This window comes from Plectropomus leopardus, chromosome 18 (assembly GCF_008729295.1).
Source record: "Plectropomus leopardus isolate mb chromosome 18, YSFRI_Pleo_2.0, whole genome shotgun sequence".
Lineage (NCBI taxonomy): Eukaryota > Metazoa > Chordata > Actinopteri > Perciformes > Serranidae > Plectropomus > Plectropomus leopardus.
The window spans coordinates 13,976,858-14,002,002 of record NC_056480.1 but is presented as its reverse complement, the minus strand read 5'-3'; positions in this window follow the sequence as shown (position 1 = coordinate 14,002,002).

Sequence of the window (25,145 nt, the reverse complement as noted above, 5' to 3'; positions counted from 1 at the left end):
CTGAGGAAAACTTAATTAAGGGACATAATCACAGAGAGTAAAATGCTCCAGTCAATCTTTGAAAGCCTGGACTTCATTTATGTTATTATTAGTGTGTCATAGTCACACACAAGAACACACAGACACACACGCACGCACACAAAATATCAGGTGGCATAAGGTAAGTAGCAATTGGAGCTTAATTATTAATTATTAATTATTATACACAGCTTAAGCGATACATTTTGTTATCCCATTCGTTGTTCCTATAAGAGACCTGTCTTATTGTGTTTGGTATATTTACTATAACTCTATAATAAAACAAAAATGATTTCTTATGTAAAACCTTGATTAATCAATTATTTAATCCGTAGAATCCTTGATAACTAAAGCTGCAGCTCTGAGTGTGATTAATGCAAATGTTACAGCCTTGCAATTTTTCTTTTAGTAGCAACTGTAAAGGCTGCTGTTCTGTAGTCTTTAGGTGTACTATTGCTTCTTGAAATGCCCCACACTATTTATTCCACAGTCTGATGCATTAACAGCGAACAAGGAAAATAAAACAACAGCACAGCTTAGACAATAGACTTTCCACATCAGGTTTAACAAACAACATAAAAAATGGCTGTGTTTTATTCAAGTATTCCTGTATGCCATGACAGTGTGTCAGTAAGCCAGCTTTTACAATACCAGGACCCTGAAACTAAAGCAGCTAAATGTAAATCATTTATTAATTAGTTCATTTACAACTATTAAGTTAAGCTTTTCCTACAGTTGCATATCAAAAAGTGTTCCATAATAAGGCGTATCTGGCAGAGGAGAATCTGAAAGTTGATGTCAAAATGTGCCACATGGATAATCAGTTTATACAGAGCACCTGTGAAAACAGGTGAATGTACCAGGAAATTCTGAGGGGCAAGGAAATTCGATAAAGGAAAAGAAATACGAAACATGAGTGTGGACTTACACCCAGGAGACCATTGTTCATATCTCATGTGAAACCAAACTCAATGCTTTTATCCTAATGTTATGTAAGTCAATACTATTTTACCATGATGTTTCGTCAGTGATGATTACATCTACATTTTCACTGAATTTCTTACAGTTATGTATACATTTATTAACAGTTATTTATAAGGGATGCATGCATTAGGATGCATTATTAAAACTGTTTTAGGAATTATAGATGACCTTTTTTTCGAAACGATATTTCTTATTGATTAATTTAACTGTATTTTTTTGTATACTCCAAAGTACCCTTAGGGGTACTTTGAGTTTGTACTGAGCCCTTCTATTTTTATGAGTGTTGCATGTCCCTTTTTTAACCCTCTTTTTTTCAGTCTTCAATCCCTTCAGTTTTGGGTCTTCTAACTTCTCACTAACACTCCTCCTAAAACTGATTTAAGAGAACAACCATAGCTTCAGACTCACAGCTCTCCACACCAATCCCACTGGATGAACACTCTGTGACTCAGCGATGGCCCGACAGATGGATTATATCCCCGTTGTCGGTGCCTCGCTGCCGGCCATGGGGCAGAAGTGTTTGATAAAGGCATGTCAAAACAGTTGTAGGGTTCTTGGACTTAGAAGTCCGCACTGGGGGAAGGCCAAGATCATGTCAGCCTCGGCGCTGTCTCATGCATGGTAAAGGATTGTGCGTTTACTCGAGGTGTTGAGAGAAAAGAGGGTAGAGGAACCTCACTTTAGCATGCAATGGATGTTTTGACTCTTAGAAAGCACAAATGTGGAGCCCTAGAAAAACATGCTGACTAACTGCTCTCTGGCGACCTTGCATCCAGTTTGACTGTGTTTGTGTGTGTTGAGCAGGGTGGTAATAAAAAAAAGGTGGGGGCTTCTATAGACGCCGAGCAGCTTAAGTTTAATTGCTTGTGGTGGCAGTCAAAGTCAATATGCTGGTCAATGGCCCGTGCATCCCGCAGGTTCATTTCCTCATAATTACTCTACATGCGCCTCGCCAATGCATAAGTCTGTCATCATTAAAATAATAAGAATGGGTTGGGCAAGGAGGAGGGCAGGAAGAATGGAGGAACAAATGCAAAAGAAATGAATGAATCAATACTGCAGACAAGAGGAAAAGATGGCTTGGCACAGCAGAGGCACAGAATTAAGTGTCAGGCAGGTCTGCAGTTTCTCCAACACACACATAATCACATGCAAACAATAAAATGCATACAGGCACGCACATACATTTGCACAAACATGCCTTGAAGAGCGTTGTATAATATTGAGGAGGATTTAGTGGCATCTAGAGGTAAGGATTGCTGAGTGTAACCAACTGATCCTAGTTAGAATTCCTTAAGTGTTCATTCAGAAGGTTTTTATTACCAGGAGCTGATTTATCAACACAGGTCTCATTACCAAAGCAAAGAGACCAGGTGCTTACAACCTGCAAAAACACTGAAAAAAGCAATTTCACATTTTAAAAATCATCATTTTTCTAATGTTGCTTGTCATGGAGGCCACTAACTATGGTGGCAAATGTAAAAACTCCATGTGCAGATATAAATGGCATATCCTAAGGTAAGAAAACACAAGAATTCTTATTTTCAGGTGATGAAACACTAATAAAAACATATTTTTCCCACACATTAATTTATTTTTGGCTGCCCACTAGGATTAAAATCACCACACCACCATGTATTGATTTTACATTTTTGGAGCTGGACGATTCATTAGGAGTGCTACTAGAATATGTATATTGTTCTGTTATTGATTGCACCATGAAGCGCAGAGCGCCCTCTGGGCACAGATGGAGCAGCAGAACACCAGGTATAGTGAAAGTTAAACTTAACCATTCATTGAGCTTGGTCTAAAAGTTTGATTTAACTCACTGCAGCAGTTGCTCCTTTCATCCATTGATCTGATCAGCTCTGACCATATCCACTGATCAATTATCCACCTACACAGCTCAAACTCCTCAAACTGCTTCTGTAGGAAAAATAAAGTCATGGCAATTCTGCCTGTGCTGCATTCACAGACCAGCAAAAACATCTGAATCTAGAGAGGGTACACAGAGTAATAAAAAGGGCCATGCACATGAGATAAAAAAAACAAAACAAAACAAAAAACAAGAGATTTTTTTTCAATAAGTGATGGCTAATTTAATTGCTCAAACTCAGCTGTTAGTGTCTGTATTTCATTTTTTAAAAATGCGCATGGAAATATTCCAATGCACAACAGCCAACACGGTTATGATGACTGGAACTTTAATAAATCTGACAGCACAAGCTGCATGACAAGGTCATGGTGAACATTTCAATATCAATAACAATTCACCAAATGGTTTTTAATGCAACTGCAAACTGAAAAAACTTTTGTGATAATGAAGGAATGCGATCAGATTTGCTTTTTCCATTCAGCCCTCCTAATTCAATTCATATTTTGGATTAAAAAAAAAAAAAAAACTTGGATGGAAAGCCAGTTATTGACAGAAACGTAATAAGCATTCCCAAAGCAGCAGCTCAGCTCATTACAGTTCCCTTGAACCTGCTGGATTGCAGCGTAATGCGGAACAAATATAAGGTGCGTGTGTGTGCCTGCGCTTGTGCACATCTTTGTGCGCGAGGTGGTGTGTGTCTGCCGTGGCGTAGCCATGTGTTCTACAGTTGCTGAGTGTAATCCTCGGCCTTTGCCAGCTGCCCGCAGATCTTTCGGAAACGTCTCACTCGAATTAAAAACAGGTGGACACAGTTTGATTAGCTTGTTAAAACACACCTGCTACTGAAGGGCGAGGCATTACACACGCGCACACACGCACACACAAACGCCCGCACACACACACACACACACACACACACACACACAGGAACACAAAACTTATTGTGGCCTGTGAAACAAAGATAATTATTTTAGGAGGAAAATGAGCTGCATTAACGTTTTTTTATGATAAGAAACTGCAATTCTAAGCTCCCATGGGCAAAAAATTTACAAGAATTAGATAATACACAGTGGCATCTACTAGCTCATTTCTTCTGTATAGTTAATATCTTAAAATCAATTTTTAGCAATTTATATTTTGTTCTGATCTTTTTAGTTCAGTTGTTTTACTTTTATTTATTGTTAAGAGAAATTACCTCCCTAAATATGAGCTATCATACTGCTAGTATGTCTTCATTAATACACAAAGAGAAAAGATAAAAAAAGAAAGTTACACTGACAATAACCACACTCAAGGCACATTTTCTGTTAAGCAATATAATAAACGTTAGAGTTAGTATATAAACTCCATTGCTGTTCTGAGCTTTAAAACACTGTTGTTGTTCGATGTTGCGTCTCTGTCATAAATACTGCATGTAACTGATATCAGCCCTTCGGTTTTACTTTTGTTATCCTGAACATTCCTTTTATAGCTTGAGGCAGTTTTGTATGTACATTTATTGCTTTGTAAACCCTAACTCCTATTCAGTTTTCCAATTCAGTTTTATTTCTCCTTGCACAGTCTGTACTGGAGATGGTGTCCGACAAGTAAATTAAAAAACTGTGCAGACTATTGTTATCTAATGGTTTGTAATCTGAACTGCAGACACCGATCCTTGCAATGATGGTATTGCAATACATTAATTAAACTAATAGATGGACTAATGATTCAGCAAGTATCTCACAGTTTAATGGCGTGCTGTGATGTTCCCACTGGCTGCGTTTAAAAGGCACCAGCGACATTCTCTGCAAAAGCGTTTTATGGTATGCCAGCAGGTTAACAGCTATTTGAAAGCCCATTGAGTCATTGTTACATTTAAATGTTCTCAAACATGAAGCGTTTTATTCCTGTGTCAGCCTTTACTTCAGTGCCCAGCATGTAAATGTGTGTGTGTGAGTGTGTGTGTGGCGGCAGCTGAGCTTATACAGTATTGCAGAGTGATTCCCCACCATTACCAATGGGATAAGGGCAATTGAACCCTGACACTTCATGTTTTAAATGCTCATTTATGCATCAAATGTACCTTTGGAAGATAATAAGACACCATAATAGATTTTTATGAAAATGCATTACATGGGGAGGAAAGCTGGCGCACGTGAACCCTTTTCCCTTCCCCTCGTCTCACCCTTCGACAAATCCCTTTCCAGCAGCTATGCTCTGGGTCCATAAAACTTCTCCATATGAATATTTAATGTACAACTCATGTAATGCAAATCCTACTTTGTTTTATTTTCCCTCTGCTCAGTCCATTATTTTGCCAAGTGCTGCGACAGATCTCAGCGAGTGCTCAGACACACTGGTGAGCGTCCAAAGGCTTTGCACAAACACTGCCATTAACACGGTGACACAATGACTTAAGTGTTCAAATATACAAGGGAGTAGATATAGATTTTATGCATGGTTTACCATTGTTTGAATTGGTTGTTAATGTTAATGCAGACCACATGTATAAGTCATTACTTAAATGCTTTTAGTGCCGTAGATAACCACAATAACTGGGCACTTTTTGAGAAAAGCATGAAATTTCGAACATAGTAGAAGTGGAGGGGAGTCAGATTTAACCTCTGGGGACCACAAGTCAAAAATGTACAATATATACTGTTAGTGTAACCCTCTCATCAACATATGCATGGCCATTTCCCTTGACCTGTAACCTCAAGAGGTGGGTATCCATGAGTCTGCCCTTTGCAGACATGTCCAAAGAATTGCTTTAGTTTGTCAATATGGACTTCATAACTGTTTTTAAATGTAAAGTAATGGAATTAAAAATGTGATTAAAAACAAATGTGATTAATTGCGAGTAACTATTGAAATTCTACGATTAGTCGCGATTAAAAAAATGAATAGTTTGACAGCCCTATTTTAAATTTACAACCCTTATTTGATCAGAACTCCACGCTTCAAATGAGGAATGCATTTGCAAAATGCACTTTGCAAAACAAAATGTGTGACTCATTTCTTTAGTATCTTTTGTATATTTTTTTCTGCAGTCATGAGGGAACTGTCACTGACTGATCAAAGACACTGACTAATCAGCATCCACTGTTTAAATAAGGCCTGGTGTTCTCATATTGACAAAACTGTCACTGGTTTGTGTGTATCCTCAGCTTCTACAGTCTAGTTTCTGATTTTATTATCTGCAGCTCAGAATTTGTAAACTGCGAGTAGGTGAATGCAAACCACAGAGGACACACATTTATAGTCTGCCATGATGGCCTTTGAAACAGCAGATGGGCAAAATGGTGGACCCAGCTCTGTCCAGGCCTCCAACCCTCCCCTCTCTCTCTCTGTGCCAGCATTGGCTTGCCAGGCTAAGAGTGCCAGAGAGCTAGCCCCTCTCTCCCCCTTGAGGGGTGTCTCTGTGTGGGGTGGTAAGGGCTTGGCACAGCAAGCTATAGAGCATTGGTAGTAGAGGTCAGCGTGTGCGGTTAGTGCCCTGCGGCAAGTCAGGGCTATATCCAAACCTCTGCCTGCTTTGGCAGAATAAAAACAAACGTGAGGTAAGGGGGGGAAGGTGAAAGGGATAGCAAGAAACTATAGGAGAGAAAACCTGATTTTCTGACATAACTAAGGAAAACTTATCAGCTTTTTGAACAATACTTAGCATCAGCAGCTCTGCCAGGCTGAACAGTGCTTAAAAGGGATACTTCCAACACACTTTGTATCATAACAATGTGGGTAGTAGGCCTTTGTGTAATCAAACTATGGTAAACTTCCCTTCATCGAATTATAGTCCAGATCTTCCTGCTCATCTCTCAGATCAAATTTGCATCACCTGGCTTATGCTGGCTCTAGGGTTGTAGCTCAAGCTACAGACTGTAATTCCACATTTTTGTGTGCCTGCCACCACGGACACAAAGAGTGAAAAAGCAGAAAAAGAAAGATAGCCCCCCTCTCTGTTTCAACCACAGACCAAACCTCTATCAACCAGTAAAACTAGGCATTACTATTAACCAACATTCTGTTACTGTATTGCCTGTTTGTAGCTTAAAATGTTTTCAGAAACATATTTTAGTGCACTGTATGGCTGTAATACAAGAATTTGTGAATAGAAAGTCCTATTTCCTGGATTGTAAAAATGGAGGTTTAAAAAACTGAGATCAGTAAAATTAAGCTGTGCAGATAAAATATGTTTAGAGTTCCGTTACCGTGTTGTCTACATCTCGCCTCAAATGTTTTCAGAGACATAATTTAGTGCATCATTGAGCTGTAGTCCGAGATCGTTTGTTACCGGCCAGCTGTCATATTGCAGCATTGTAGCATTAATTTCAAAAGTATTTGTGTTCTTTCTAATGCATAGAAAGCCCAATTTTATGAAAAGACTCCGACAGTGAAATACTTCTTTAAGTGTAATGCAAACAGTAGCACGGCAACAACCTCACAATGGCAATGCTCGCATGCAGATTTTTAGCAGTCTAATGCTTCACCCAGGTGAACGTACTAATATCAGCTCAACTGGCAAGATGCAATGATGCAATGCCACTAGTTACCCTCCGCCTCCACCTTAAGCAGCGCTAAAACACTGATCCAAGTTAAGTGTTCACATATAGCCAAGTATTCACAAACCTCTGTTCCTGCTGATGTCTACTGTTTACTTGTTCTCCATCCTGTTTATGACGTGCCCCCCATACACACACACAGAAAGGCAGGTTTGTCTGTTGCATCACCATGTACACAGCTCTGCTCTTCTGCCAATGGAAAAACAGTCCTTAGCGTATTTCTAATGGGTTTACCTGAGTTCTGGAAAAACCCACGAGCACACGCTCTGTCTCTTTTTGGTCAATATGTGCCTCCTTGTGGTTGTTTTAAGTCAAGTTAATTTTCTATCTTTTTTTGGGGTTTTTTTTAGTTTGTTTGTGGCCATTTTGAGTCTCTTCCTGGTCAGAACATGTTAATTTGACAACTGATATTTTGCAAATGAATGCCAGGGGGCCCCCTGATACCTTGGGCCACTGGGCCCCTGGCCTAGTAGACTTGCTGAATAATCCATCCATGGGTACATCCTCTGGGGACAATACATGTGTTTACAAAATTTAAGTCCATTCAATACAGAAATAACTGCAATAAAAATGGCAAAAGTTGCCACATGTTGTGACATTTCTGTAACCAATCAATATTTTTCATGAATATATCAGTACATGTTCTAGAGGAAGCCATCTAGTATCTCTCCTCCTCTTGCTTTCTTTGTTTCCCTTATCACCTACTGACCTGGCAGGTCTTCCATGAGTCATTAATGTTTAAGCAATAATGTGAATAATGAGGCCATAGCGCTGGCCATTGCTATACAGCAACATTCACCTGAATATCAGTATGCATGTTTCTGCACCCCACCATTGCCTGCTCTCTGCCAGCTCTAGGGAGCAAATCAGCAGGTCACTGAGTCTGCTGTATAATATCTGCAAGAAGGCATGTATACAGTTTGTGTGGATGTGTGTGTGCACTTGACAAGGTTGGAAGAGGGTTGATGTGGGAAGGAGCAGTACTATGTCTGAAATTGGATCTATGCTAGTTAGCTATTCACATCACAGCACTTTGCAGAGCTGGAATAAATGACATTTGAAAAGCACGCTGCAAAGTCATATTGTTTAGCTGGCTCTCTGCCCATAATAACGAGCATCTTTTGTAGTTTTAACAGGTCTGTTTTGATGCTGGTGGAGATTTAGCAACACTCCTCTTGAAGTTCCCTTTAGCTGCCGCGAACACTGACTTTAATGGAGAAAAAAAAAAAAAAACATATAAAAAACATTTGTGCTCCGTTCCAATTATTCGTAAAGGGAGTACAAAAAAGATGAATGCTATTTGAAGTATTTGAAGTCATTAGTGTAATGATTTAATTATTTATGAGTGCCTGGGCATAACTTAGTATGGTAAAAGCTTTCAAGATATTATTGAAATGAAATGCAAATGGTTTTTCCTCTCTGTGCATGGAACGCCTGGAAAATAGGTTTCAGTCAGCTCTTTTTGTCTCCATGACAGGAAGAGAATCTAAGTTTTGTGTACATCTTCCATTGTTCTATTTTTGTCTCTTCAATTTTTAGTTCTCCTCCCCCTATCATAACCGAGCCTGTCAGCGCTTTTTTCTGACACTTTACTTACCCCCTACCACTGTGCTTATGTGTCTGTACATGCCGTGTCTATATATTCAAGATTTAAGACAAACACAATAAACAGAGCAGGTTGGACAGCCATGAACCTCAGTAGGTGTCTGAGAGATTACATAGATTGACATGGAAGTAGAAGTAGCAACTCAATTATGTCCTCTTGATTTCCACTGTCTCCAGCAGAGCTTTATCACACGAACGGACACGCTGTTCTGGTGCATTTCTTTGATATCATTCATTTTTGTGCTGTTGCCAGGTACTTTTATTCCCGGGATGATGGTGAACTTGCCAGTCAGCCTGTACGCACGCTGATTCTTTGGTTTTCTGCCCGCTCACGATTGAACGCGGGGCATAATCCTATGTGTGTTTCGCTCTCGGCTCAATCATCTGGAATGACAGAATTAGGGAGGAACATGGCACAGCACAGTGCCTGCAGGGCAGAACAGTACTTTGCACAGCACCTGTGTGTCAGCCTCAATGCCGGTGTGTGCTTTTGCTACATGCTATTTCTGACTTAATTTTACCCTCTTCTGCTTGACAACTCTCATCCACCCCCCTAGTAAAGACAGCATAACTTACTCCATAATGTGCATTGATTGCCTCAACCACCACCGTAAGTCATCCATGGTCGCCAAATCCATACATGACATGGGTCGGTGATGGAGCGACGGGGAGGCGATGCATGATTTGTGAGGAGGTCACAGTATGCACAGCGGATATGACAAACGGCTTAATTTCAACATTTCCTCTTCCTTGCTGTTGGAACTCCTGATGTGAAAATCAGATCTCTTGAATACATTTGTATTTTAAAGACAAGAGCACAGCTTGCTTAAACACAGTTGTCTTTCTGCAGCTTACAGACACAGCTTGATGGTATTTTAGCATTTTGTCTAAGAGTAAAAATAGTTACATTGTGAAAACATAAAATGTTTAAAGCTTCTTTTAAATGCATCATTATAAAAGCCTTTATAGTCAGTGGTTGATAAAGTATTCACAACATTATAAGGTACTGTTTGCATTTTCAAACAGCATGGCTCACTGTTACAAGAGAAAGGCTTTGAGGAGCAGGACTAATCAATGAATTTGGTAAATATATTGGTGTCTCACGTTACACATTTGGCTAGAGTTTGGTTACTATTATGCTGCTAGTTTGTAAGGTTGCTACTGTTTGTAGGAAATCGCTGTCACACTCGATATTTTGCTTTACGTCCTGCGTCACACAGAATGTTGCGTGCCTTATGTGCATTCTTGTCAGCTCAAATAGTTTTTTCTCATCACATTCTGGATAAGCCAGCAAAACCATAGCCTAAACAGTTATTTATTAAATTAATCTTTTGCCTGTTTAGCTGTAAAATAGGAAATATTACTCCGGCTGGTGGGCGGTGCTTGGCTTGGTCACACATGTAATTAAAGAAACTTGATTCATATTTCATCAGTGCTGCCTAGTTTGACAGTCTAATTTTAGTTCAAGAGCAGTGACTGACATGACTTAAAGCTGTGCTAGAGACTCCTAAGCTCTGATAGGTTGTTTTCGTTCAGGTACAGTGGATTCTTGAAAACCTCATTGGAAACAATACAAGGAGGCAGAAGACCATTGTCTTTTCACAGATTATCTGTGTCATGTGCTACTGTGTGGATGCAGACACAGTTTAAGCAACTATGAGAACAACACTAGGTTAAAACCTCGTATATGGCTAACCGTGGTTCCCAACTTTTTTCCTTCAGGGACTTCTTTACTATCACTGAGTAAACTGAAGATATATTTCAGGGATATTTTATATTAAATTAAGAGAAAGGTTGAAAATAAGGCAATGTGCCTGTGGCCCCAGGCCCCCAAATCACTACATCTGCCCCTGGTAATAATAATAGTGACAGGTCAGTGAAACGGCTGAATGAGACACGGAGCGATGCATCCTGGTGTTTCTAAATAATTCCATCTAAAGTCTGACTAAACCTGAAACTAAAACAAAGTAGTCTGTAGAAGTCTAAAGAAGTCACTTTCCACCTCTGAATATTTGTCTGTTGGTTCATTCAGACAATTTGGTGCTTTGAAGAGAAGCTCCGCTCTGTTTGTTTGCCTCTCTCTAAGTGCTGCAGTGTCAGGCAATCAGCTGTTTGATCCACAATAATGAAACGCTGCTTGGTTGTCAAATAATCGGCTGCATTCTACAGTCAAAGTTGTTCACTGCATTACATGACTGTTCAATACTTTGTACAGTAAAAACAATACAGTGTTTTGGTGTCATGAGAGCATGAAACTGACCGTGAAAGCATGTGTCACACGCCAGGAGCTTGAGAGTTGGAAACCCTGAAATATATGTTAAAATTCAGCACAATACACTTACCGCTAGACACAGTCACACAGTGGAGGGGAGCTACTTTCTCTGGAGCTCTTCCCACTGATCATAAACAAATCCTCCCTCTGCAGCTCCAGTATACAGAAATAGTTTATTTTGTATGCCTTCATATTTGACATGCATCCAATAAACTTATCTCATACTGTATGTATGTATTATTCACTCTTATCCAGTCTGCATCAAACCAAAATAATTCTGAAATTCTGGGTCCTTTTGTCCTGCATTATCACAGGAGGTGCATGCGGGTGATCATACTGTATATAGCATGAACATGCACTCATGAACAAAGACGGTCACGAAGGTGCACTGCGGTGTCAAAGCCACAACCATTTAGGTAAAATACATTTAAGTATTTAGGGACTACTGAATGTGGTATGCCAGGCAAAAATTTCAGCTTACATTAAACCAGATAAATACAATGTTAATCCATTACTTAGATTTTTGGCCTTGAGGGGTGTTTTTTGTTAAAGAAAATTCTAAAAATCACTATCCTCTAAATTTCTTTGTATTAACCTTCACTTTTACTAAAAACCCCACTCACATTAAGTATAGCAAACCAAAAGCTTTACAAGACCTGCCGTGCCTTGTGATGGTTGCTGACGCTGTGTTCACACTGGACACAGAAGCGTCCCAATATGCTAATTGTTGCACAGCCACCTGTCAGCAGTCGCCTGGCTGTTCACACCAGGAGCGCATTTCTCTGCGCCAGTCTGCAGCGATTTTCCTTCTCTGCTCCTTTCTAATCACACAAAGCGCTATCCCTGTTTCTCTGCCCCTGCTTACTTGTGTGTCTCTGGCTGTGTGTCTGTGTGCGTCTCTGTGTGCCTGTCTGTCTCTGTGTGTCTGCTTGCCTTTTTCCACTCTGTTTAAACACAACTGACAAGCATTTTGTAATCACTGTATGCATATTTTATCATTTATCATGATCAGATCATGTATATCACATGTAATATATCTTTTCTGTTGTTCATAATAGAGTATTTAGTATGTTTTTCTGCCAGATTCACTCACGGCTCGCAGAAAAAATATACAAGCTGTCCTACTGCTAAACACAGGCACTGAAAGCGTCCAACGTTCAATGGAAAATCGGCGTGCTTTGCGGCCATTTCCCAGCCAATGTGAACCCAGTGTAAGTCCCACTGATAAAAAAGTACTGCATGACATCCCAACACTCAACAGAGACATCATTATTTAAAATAACGATATATTTATATGTTGAAGAAAGACCTTTCCGTCCATATTAGCTTCTCAGTGCCCAGTACTGCATACCAGACTGTCAGCATCCAAGACATCCACAAATTAGGCATAGGAATCTACCAGGAGCACTTGATTATAAGGGGGAGGTAAAGGTCAGGCCATTCATCACCCAACATACCTGGTCATTACGGCAACACCAATGAAAACTGTGACAAATGAACCCTTCTCACTTTAATGGACTTGGCATTCTGGTATTCTGAACGCACACTCCAGCATGACTTGGAGTCAACAACCCACATTCATTCACTGTAGAGAGCTGGAACACTTGTAACCTCTTCAGCCAAGACCAATTGCAATTAACAAGCACCTACTTAGAATAAGGGATATGTAATGGATGAGGACGTGGGAGGAAATGGATGAATGAGAGAACAAGCATTGTGTCATTATGCAACCTTATAAAAGAGGCTTTGTGGAAGGAGAGCATGGGAAGAATTCATACTCTGTTCCCGTGCCTCGGCGCTCTAATCCTCGGCAGCTTTGTGTTTCCTTTTTGTCTCTCTCGATTCCCATCTCTGTGCCATTCTACGCATGTTACTGTGTGTACTGTGCCGATTTGGATTTGTGTGGGCATCTGAGAATATGCATGTCTAATGCTTTTCAAATTGTAGAAGTGCAGATCCTATTTCTCCTAAATACATTTTTAAAAATACAGTAATTTTGGCAACAACTAAAGCTGTTGGCTCAGTGTTATCAATGAGGGGACGAAGCAAAGCGGTAGCTCCAGGGACCTTGCATTTTCCCCAACTCTCCCACTGTGTTTTCCCATTGACAGCGCTCTTTGCTCTTCGGCCCGAGCCCCAAACACAAGAGCCATCCCCCAGTGGCAGTAATTACTGCACCGCTCAACTGAAATGACAAATGAACAAATGTCACAAAACTACGGCATGCTTGCTCCCTCTTTGCCTCAACACACTAACACAATACACAATACTCACACACACACACACACACACACACACACACACACATTAGGGCACTGAAATCTTCTCCCTCTTATCCACACACACAAATAATGAAAGTTTTACTGCAGGAAGGCAATCGAACAGGTGAATGCTGTGACAAGTGTGCACACTCCTTCTGTGAGACAGCGAGAAATAAAAGGAGAGAGAGGATGAGAGTCTGTTGGATGGCCTGTCAGGAAGCAGGCAGCCATGTCCGTAGCAGCAGGGTCGTATGCCGAACGCTAATTACATTGATAAATGGTGTTGGCTGCGCGTCCCGCTACCAGCGATTTAAGGCCTCGATGACCCTAACTATCACCATACGTGAAGGACAAAGCATGCAGGGTGCAAGGAAAAAGAGAGGGACAAGAAGCTCTCTCTCTTACTGAAAAAAAAGGAAAGATTTGATTCTTGTTGACATTACCCGCCTGTATTATCATCATTTCATGGCGCCCACAAAGCTAATTGAATCTGCACCTCCACCCTGCACTGAATCCTCTTTACTGCTGGCAGGACCACCTTCATTACACTCTTTTTGGTAACAGAACACTTCACATTCGACACATGACTCACACTGGTACACGCAGAAGATGGAACGCGGGTGCACCGCTTCATTTCCACTGTGGCCGCACTGACAGAGGCAACATAATGCATGTTTACAAGTTGTGTGAGAAAAATGGGGAGGGGTGAGAAAGAGGGGTGGGGGTTCTCACAGGGGATAAATTCAAGCTTTTTGCTCACATCATGTAAGGGCTGAGACAGGCTGTGGATTTGTGTGTGTGATTACATGTGTGAGGTCGAGGCAGACTGAGGAAAGAGAGAATACTGAGGATAAGAAAAGGAATAATATTCATGTATGTGCATGTTTCTCTGTGCTTGCCTTTTTGTATGGCAGAGCGAGAGCAGGGTGCCCTGTGATTGATTCTCCCTCTGTTTCCCATCGTACGCATCATCAAAGGGAGACATGGTGATCTTGAATACAATTAAGAAGGCTCAGCCCTGACACTACTGTAATCAAACAGACCGGGGGAGAAGAAATGAGGACGTCAACTCCTGGCTGCTGCATTTGCACTTTCATCTATTGCCCTTTTCCCATCCTGTCAGTTTTCTGTCGATGTGAGGGATGTGTGTACATAACGGGGTCGATGACAGGGCTAACTTATCAGGTCTGAGTCATCCGGCACCTTTCCTGTGCAATCCTTTGAGGAAAATGCTGGGTTAAAAGTCAAATATTCCATATTATTTGCTCATTCTTAACCTCTGTATAATGTATAAACGCAGAAGTGAGACCAAGTCATTGTTTTCCAAGTCACAAGTCAGGCTGTCTGCATCCAAGTCCTAAGTCCCAAGTCCTGGAGTCAAGACTGGCAAGTCCTGTGTTAACTCCAAAATCAAGACAGACGAGTTCTGAGCCAGGTCCCAAGTCAAGGTTGACAAGTCCTGAGTCCGGTCCCAAGTCAAGACTCACAAGTTCCTTGCTTAGTTCTTAATCAAGTCCCAAGTCAAGACAGGGAAGTCCTCAGTCACGTCCTAAATCAAGACAGACAAGTTCAGAGTCTTGTCTTAAGTCAAGACAGGAAAGTTACGGGTTAAGTCTCAAGTCAAGATTAGCAAGTCCTGGGCAAAGTCCCAAGTCCTAAACTTTGAGTTTTGAGTCCTAAACAAATCATAATATGCTCATAACCAGTTATGGTGCGATTTTATAAGATTTTAAACTTACAAAAATCAAATGAATGCTTAAAATTTGCATTTATTTGATAACAAGTTTGGCAAAACAAGTGCAACTGAACTTTATCATAATGCTGACATTGCAATTCCATAGCTTAATAGCACTGTTAATAAAGTACCGTAACAAAAGGATTCTAGTGTGTTTCTGTGTGTTTGTATAATGTAAATAAAAATGTTGTAAAATAGTACTTTGACGTCCTATGACATTGCTGACAAATGGCTCAAGTCTGAGTGAAGGCATCTGTCATCGGTTTTTAACTCCAAATTTAGTTGTCGTATTGTGAGTTTGGCAAATTGAGTGCCAAATGTCAATTAATTTGTGACTCGAGGCTGACTCGTGTCCAAGTCATTTGACCTGAGTCCACACTTCTGGTTCAAGGCATTGGTTCCCAAAGCTGTGTATACTGGACAGCAGTGAACGGTGACATCTCAAACTTATCAAAAATATACAACAAACATCTTCCTCACTGTATTTAAAACCTTGTTAAAGAGCAACTGCCAGAGTAAGTGACGGGAAAATTATCACTGTAAAAAGAACTTAAAGAAATGCTGATCCAGCTCAGCCCCCAACACAGTCTAAGATGGCCGGAAGAAGTAAAATTTGATTTTACTGTGAAAACTCCAAGGCTCACAGCTTTTTATGGAGGGGGGGGGGGCTGTTTCACACCTGAATGCCTCGTCTACAGGAGAAACTTTTTTAAATGCAAAATGGTGCCAAATAAGTTGAAGATATATCTTGAGACACCTCTCTTTAACCAGCAAAAATATTGACGGGCCTTCAAGGACTGCACAGCGTTGTTTGCCTGCTTGGTGGCTGAAGGGGTTAGAGTTGAATTTGACCATATTTGCATCAAATACAGAGGGACAGAAGAAGATGTGAGAGCATGAGAAAGCGGGGGGGGGGGGGGGGGGGGGGGGGTTTCAAGTTCAGCTTTTTGTGGCAAGTGCAGAGAGATAAAACATAGCACAAACTATTTTTGAAAGGCATTATCACTTCACATGAACTCTTGACTGTAATTTTAGAGGTATTTGGAATGCAACAGAGAAACTGTGATCCACTGTTAGTCAAAACTGCTCAAGTCTTCACTGCAGGGGCCGACGCATTCGGGCCATTCTGACATCCATCTGTTCCCATACTAACCCATTTACAGAGCACATTACAGGCTTAAACAATGAGCTGCTTAGCCTTCAACTCATCTCAACTCGCAGCATGCTTGATTTTATACTGCAAGTGAAGAGTAAAGTATTAGAAAGAGGAAATTGAGCTATATTAGCTGCTATATAATACATCAGGAGAAGATTCAATGCTCATCCTCTTGGCTGCACATGACTAACATTTACATATGAAAAGTCTAGTCCTCAGAATGAAGTGTGGGCTAAGAAATCATTTTATAAATGGATATGGAACTATTTGCCATGATTAGAAGATTTATTTGACAGTAAAAACCTGCGAAAGGAGAATTGTTGAGAGGTTTAGTGTGGGTAGGATGTTCAAACGAAGCCATTTTTATCCTTTTACTTTAAAGGCTCAAAGTAAAGAGAGTGCAATTATTTTCTCACCAAATCAAGGCGAACAACCTTATTCATACGTCAGATACCCAAACAAAGACAAAAAGTTATTAAAAACACAATTCCTGGAAAGCACTCTGCACTCTGTCATTAAAAGTAAGGTCGCTAAAACTGTTTCAAAAGCATTTTGTACTTTGCTTTGGGGTTTCATCAAGGACACTTTGTTATTTAATAGGTAAGTCATCATTTAGCTAATCAGAAATATTTCACAGGGGCATGCCTCACCAGCAGAAATTAGACGTGAACAACTGAAGTGCCAAATTCAATGATGCTTTATGAAATATTAAGTATGTCAGCCATGGTCCCATGGTCTCCTAGGAACAATCCTTTTACATCATTCTGGATTACATGATTGACAACCAGTAACAAGTGTCTATCTAGGTACTGTGTGGATATTAGCCTGCAAGAACAAAAAATAAAGTTGCTGGCACCTTTTAATATTTAAGCATGCAGCAATCCTTTTCCTAAACAACTGAATTGCAAACATTTTGTTGTACCTTATGGAATCTAACAAAGATTTTAAAACACCTCATGGTTTTCAGAGTTGTTCAATATGAATGTTGTGCTTGGTAAGTGGGTTGGTATTGCTCATGATATTACAAATACTAAACCCTGTTAGATAACAGAACTATGTCTTTATCTAAGACAAACACCCACAGAAAGGACCCAAAATAACTTCCACACAAACTGTACTGACTAAAACCAATAAAAGTTATCAGGTAACCTCCTATTAAAATATATATATATGTAATTAGTAGGTGAATTAAGTAAGTCTTCACAAAAAATAGATACGAATGCACTTAACCAATTCTAAAGTCTCAAAACCGGCTGTCAATAAGTCAGAGAATTCATGTTGCAGAGGCTCTGTGTGAAAGTCAAAGAGTATGAGTTTGCTGAGCCGGCAGCTAACAACTAACGGTGCTCACTCTTAACTGCTAAACAATGGCAACAGTGCTGACAGAACTAATGTTATTAACAAGGAGTGGGGGGGTAACAACCCTATGAGCACGTGGCAGAGTGGTGGTAGCAAGCTACCCAGTGGGATATGCAGGTGTGGCTGAGCAGGCCTACCTCAACAAACTACAGAGAAGCTCAGACTACAACACACAGAGGTATGACTTCATTCTCTGCTCAGCATGCTACTACTCCACCATATCTTTACATAGCAAATGCTGCTATATTTATGTTGTGAGTTTCACATACAAACCCTTTAAAGTACTGTTATTCATCAACAGATCAATTATGTGGAAAGCAACAATGTTGGGCAAATTACTTCAAAACTGTAACAAATTATTCATGACATATTAGTACACAATAAACCGCAATAGTTTACTGATTATTCAGCAATAAAACATGCTCTCATTACTCATCCTCTAATCACATCATTGTAACATGTTATTATGTAATACGTTACTGCCAAACGCAGTTAAGGAAAAACATATCTCTGACCTGTTTTTTTTACTGGAACAACCATCTGCATGATCAGAACGCATCTTTCTGCTGTTCAATGCGCTTTAGGTGAAACAATGTGCCCACGTTTCCATCAAAAATTACAGCAACAGTAGCTTGGAATATTGTGATATAGGTTGTTAAAGAAAAACTTAGGAGGCAAAAGTCTAGCAGACCATCAGCAAATGAGTGGGGAGATGGCACAAGTAGAAGTCAAACCCCTCTCATCTGGACACACTGTGATTACAGAGCTGATTGAAAATTGACAAAAGTTTCCTTGAGTAACTGTAGCAACTTGAATTCAACCAGTGACCGTAAAAACAGTAAGATGAGGGAGGCATATGCATGTAAGCAAGACACAGATACATAAAGAAGATAGCACAACATCAAAAACCTGTGTCCTGCCTTTAAGGAGAGGGAGTTCCTCAGTGTTTGGCAAGGGTGGTGTTGAAAACCACTGATGATCTCAAGCTGTGCTGTTTTACAGGGCGCCCAGTTATAAGATGCCTCTGTTGCGTGCCTCTTTCTACACGCCACAGCAGCTGGTAGCCAATCATCAGGGCTTTATATATCCAGCAGCCCACTAAGGTCATGTGGAAATGGGCAAGGTTTCATCTAAAGTAGGCTGCAAAAACAATGGATGCATCTGAACAGGTCTGTTGATCAGACCTAGGGTTTGTTCAAAGCATGAAGAGATGCACTTTGTTTACTGTCCACACAAAATAAAGAAAAACTCCCGTGGGACTTTTATTCATTTTGTATGTCTTTCATGCAACTGGCAAATCACCTTAAATTGCCATTGTGCTATGAATAAAACTGCCTTGCCTAAAGCAGCCAAGGCTCCAAAGTTCAATCACCACACAACATAAAAGAGCTGAATGGAGAAAATTACGCACTTAGAGACTTAAGAGGAGCAAGGTTAAAAATGTAATGTTTGTTCTGAGGATGCTAATGGAAAGGCCACAAGATCAATAAAACATGCTCAATATATTGCATACATCAGATGTTGTTACCACTGAAGAGTGTCATCCAAAGCAACAAGATTTATATTCTAGAGACGGTGAATATTCGCAGCAAATTTCATGGAAATCTGACCATTAGTTGGCAAGATTTCTTGTCATGGATCACACTGTTGGTCATGGAGGGAAATTTGACCTGTCAGTGGTGCATAAAAGGTCATGGGTTCACCAAAATCATTAGGAATCATACAAGAAGGCATGAATACCCACACCAAATATTTCCTAACCAATGGATTAGTTGACATAGCCTTTTTTAGGCTGTGTATGTCATATTGAATGTCATTGGTGGGTCCATCTGTGTTCTTATCTTTTTCTTTAAATTGAAACTCCCACTCAGCCATTTGCAAAAAGCTGTGATGTACAATACTGCATTTGTACTGTATAAACACATTTATAGTAGTAGAAGTATACGGAGAACACTGGATACAGCATTGGAGACAGAGCCTCATTCATAACTACGAAAGTTACTCAATGGCCAAAAAATGCTTGATTTCCAGTTTGAAATTACCTGGAGCTTCCAGATAATTGGGCTCATAGAGCAAGCACACTAGAGATTACGGCAGGCAGCAGCTAGGTTCTGCCAGCTGAGCAGATAACAGTTAACACTTCACTAACTTGAACTACAGTAAGTTTGAAGAAGCAAACAAGAGTACTGGGGCACAAAAGGTGAGTGATGTACAGCTGTCAACGCCATGTTACTTTGGTTTCAAAGGTCACACAAAAACACAAACAAACCAAATCAAAGGTAGTGGTAAACCAGCAACTTCTTGTGATCTGTAGAGGTGTCTGTGGATGGAGGAGGTAATAAAAGGCATTTTAGCCTCCCAAACAAATGGCCTTTAAAAAAAACTCCAAAAGAGTCCATTGACAGAAACAGTTATTTTAGCTAACAGCACATGAGAGTTGCTGGTCTGGTACACGGATTTTTATGTACCAACGTCAATGTGCACAAACCTAAGTCAGGTCACATTGAAACAAGCATTTTGACACTAAAACATATTTACTTTGACCAAAATTAAATTTATTGGATTTAAAAACATAAGGAACACTACCGGAAAGCTACGGAATGAAATAATAATAATTAGGCAGGCACAATATCAGACTTTTTGGTGATATCCTATATGCCAATATGTAAAAACTTGTTTGGCTAATAAATAATACAGATAGAAATATCCACTTTTTTCACCACCTTATTTTAGTAATCATCATGTCTCTTCTGTGATGGAATTAACAACATATTATGCATACTCATGTCATTATAGCCTACCAGCAGATGGATACATGAAATACAAAGCTTTTCAGTGTATGTATTATTCATTCATTGCAAAAAATAAGAAAAATACTTCAGCTTAGGGTTGATGTTTCACTTTGTCAATAATTAAAATATATATATTTCTTTGCAATATTGGCAGAAATCAGCATCTTGGCCAATTGTGACATTTCATTATCAAAACAAATATCTGCTTACACCGATGACATGGAGATATTATTGTGCATCCCTAAAAATAATAATAATATTAATAATGGAGTGTCAAAAAAAATTAAAGTTTATTTCAGCAAACAAGTGTCCATTAAAATGGACTAAGCCACAAATAACTGCCTGCCAGCTGGAGAAAAAAAGGTTCTTAGATCCCAGAAACAGACAGAGAATACCATTTAACTAAAATCCTCCACAGTACACAAGGACAGCCGCATACAAAAGAACTTATTCAGATGCTGTCTCTTCACATTGCAGAGGAAAAGTCTGCAGCAGGGAGAGACACTGTATCTTTATTCACCAACCAAGCAAGAAATGAAGTTAACGCTTCAAAATCATCCCCAAGATGATGTCTTTTTCCAAACCGCTCTTCCAGTCATTAGAGCTAGAGTGATAAGGATTAATGATCATGAGACAGCTGGGCCACTTTGGAAAAGAATATGACACTTAAAATAACAACAATCAATGCATTCAAATAATACTACAACTAAATAATGTTCAATTATTCTCAACATATTAATAAGTTTGGGGGGAACTCTTCTCTTGATTATTGGTGGCTTCAAAGGTTAACAGATGTTTTCGGTCTGCTTCCCTCTGTGCTTTCTCTGCGCGTGGATGGACTGTGTAAGTGAGTGCAGACCGTGCAATGTGTGCACAGTTAGCTGCTCACATTATTAGTTAAATAGACAGAGGGAATTATGCACAGAAATGTGTTGGCAGCATTATGCATATTAATGTGGGACTCTGCTTATGGCTTGTGCTGCTGCTAAGCAATTTCTAGGATGCTGTTTAAAGGGCTGTATTGTGAACAAAGGAAATACTTTTAAGCTGTTCTGCTCTAAAAGGTAAAATGAGGTCTCTAAATGTATCCTTTGTAACTAAGAAGAAAAATGAAGGCAGAGAGAGTTTGCTGGAGGTCACACGGATTAAGTGTTCTCAAACAGCATTCAAAAAAAAGATGAACAGCATTTTTTTTGTCAGACTTTACTGCTTTTGTAGCTAATTCAATGCAATGTATTATAAGTGTTCCTGTCCTCTGATATTTCGTTGCGACCCATTCAGTAACGTGTCATACAGCTCAGCACACTCCCCCCATGCTCTCTACGTTTGGCTCGTCATCTCCTTCTCATCTTTGCTTCTCCTCAGCCAACAAGACAAGTTCAGCAAGGGGAAGCCTGTTGCCAGGCAACAGCCCAGAGTGTATGATTAAAACTTTGATTTCCAATCTATCACCTGGGAGACTGATGTGGCTTCTTTCCCTCTGATGCTCTGTAGAGCAGCTGGGATGGACTCATGCACAGCAGCTCCCCACTCGCCAAATGAATCTTTACTGTGAAATGAAACATTTGGTTCACATGGAGTCGTGCTTCCTCGCCTTCGACCAACTTGACATCGAGCTACACCTTCAGAATGTCATTTTGTGCCCTGCTTCAAACTTGTGCTCATCTAACTGGGTTCATTTGGGGATTTTGGAAGGAATTTGTTTCCTCTCCCTGCCTTCTGATTCTGCCGCTTTGGTCTTTTGTCCATTGTGCCATGACTCCAGATAAAAGTAACTCTAGTTAGTGTATAAGACAGATAAAAGAGTGAACAAAAACCTCATTCATGTCTGCTTTGTTGAATGACAACGGCCACACTGATGGGAGGTGTTACAACCAGGTTTCATCATTATGATTGATTCTAATCCGTCTGAGGTGTTCTTATGTTGTGGGTGACTATTTGAAAAAGGAATGGAGGAGGAGGAAATAGAGCAAAAGTGTTTGTGTGTGTTTGTGTGTGTGTGTGAGCCTTTTCAGGTTCCCAGATGATGAGCAGTGTCAAGGCGCCTTAACAGTTTGGCCCAAGGCAATATAGTGATACATGAATGACATATTTATCCCTGGCATGGGATGTCTGTATAAAAAAATGACAAGTGTGTATGTATGTGCCCAACATGCACATGTTCAATATCTGTGAGTGTGTGTGTGTGTGTTTTTGTGTGTGTGCTAGCGATCTGTGATTCATCTAAATGCTCCCCTCTGGCATCCATGGCATCCCAATAGGTAGGAAATCTAATCTAGAGGCCAAGAGATGATAAGATGGTGGCACACAGAGGCAGGGATGAGACGATACTGAGATGAGATGTTGCGCTAAGAGGAGAAAAAGGGAAGAAAAAGTGGAGAGGTGGAATGGAAGGGTGAAATGTGACAGACATTTTGTGGCTTTGGGAGACAAGATGGAAAAATATAGAGGCCTGAGATTGGAGTGAGGAAGGAGACACAAGAGGGCTTGACAGTGGCCACCACATTTAAGAAGAAGAAGGGAGGAGGAGGAGAGGGGATGTGCAGAGTTCTGACAAAAACAAGCACCTGTCAGTAGCACGGCCGAACCACGGTGGACAGAGGTATTTTATAGATTCACCTCGGGTTGAATATGTATCTGTCTTTACCAAACAGGTGCAGCTCAAAAGCCAGACACCAGAAAACAGCTACTGTCAGTTGTTCAACAGGCTGCCTTTCTGCAAGGTAATGCATGCAAAAATAAATATTTGAAAAATAAATCAATAATAAACCAGAAAAAACACACATTTTATCAACTGTAGCTAAAACTTATTTTACATTTTGAGCTTTCACCAAACCACACTGCCCTGGCATCAACGGCTTCATCCAACACAGAGTAACATCAAGCAACACGCTGACGTACAGAACACAGTGTACAGGAAACACACATACAGAGATCAATATCTCAGTTTAATCACCACTTCCAACATGAAAGATCAGTGGTGAGGACCTGCCAACATAGTGCAGAGCACCTTATCAACGAGGAGATGGATAAAAAGTGGGAGGGGTAGCAGGTCTAGAAGGCACTGCAGAAAGTTCACAAAAACACGCACGTTCAGACGACAAAAACCAAGGTGCCAAAGAGAGATAACACAAGAGAGGAAAAAACAGGGTCTGCATGCTAGATTATGCTCACGTAAATATTTAATTCAATTTCCACTGAGGTGACGCTTAGAGCTACATGCTCTTCATCAGACAAGTTAACAATGCAGACACACACCTTGAAATATTAGCTATGCCAGGTCAGCTAGCAGATTATCTGACAGATCACCTGGTACCCAGTAGGCTCCCATTCATAAATACATATTTAGACAAAAACAATAATGCACATCAACTTTACACAATGTGGATTAGACATGTGGTGAAAGAAGAAAAAACAAAAATGAAAATGCAAAAATGTGTGTATATTTATACAGTATCATTCATGTAATAAACATACAACTGATTGATACAGAGGGCTGGTAAAGGAAGTGGATAACTACAATCCAAAACTGACTGACGACCACATATATAAATGCTGCAAATTTTCACAATTCCAACAATCACCAACCCTGGTTTGGTTGAAATAAACCCTCTATTCACTCAAATAGATGTGAAAATGTGATGGCTCTACACTTGCTAGAAGAGGCATCCCAGTGAAACTCTCTGACGTGGCTGCACTCTATCTGGTGAAATTTTTCAAGCACAAGACTGGAGTGGCGTCTCACACAATGTGCTACCACAGTAGGGAACACTGCATTGGCAAAATGGCAAGGACCCTGGGCAGGAGACTTAAGGAACATCAGAAGTAGAAGCTGACTGTGAACACCAGACCAAAACCAGGGAAGGGACAGGCAAGGGCTAAAAATCATCATGTCGGAGTAAGCCCCCCACTGCACTTGGGTCATGTGATGACAGCTGAGCCTGTTTCACTTGCTGAGTGTCAGATGTAGTTGCAAACTGGATTATTTGGTCACACAACACATTACAATTTTTTAAAAAAATATTCTAAAGAGTAAAAAATAAATAGTAAATTTGCAAATATGATTAGGTAATGTTCAAAGTATAAACTAGAATGCATATGTACAGGGTTTCTTATTGCTGACTGATCCACACTGATATCATACTTAACTGGGAGACAAAACTAATGTAGCTGTGCTGAAAACTACAATTTCCTTTGTAAGGCGCAACAGTTATTCACTGTGTTTTAACCTCTTGGGCTTTTTGGCATCTATAGCCTCTTTCATAAATTATTCCCGGTATATTATTGGGATAACCTCTCATGCTCTGCTAGAGATTTTCACAATTCACAAATGCACCACATTCAGGAACATTCCAACCTTGGACTTTTTCAAACATAGCATGGCAATGCAGTGCAGCAGGAGGTGGTAATGGCATTTATGGATGACAACTGCCTTGAAGCTCGAAAGAAAAAAGAAGAAAATGGAGCAAGACCGGATGTGCGTATACGCGGCAGAAGACGTTTCTGATTATTTTCAGAAACAGGGTGCATGAGGAGTCTATCAATATAC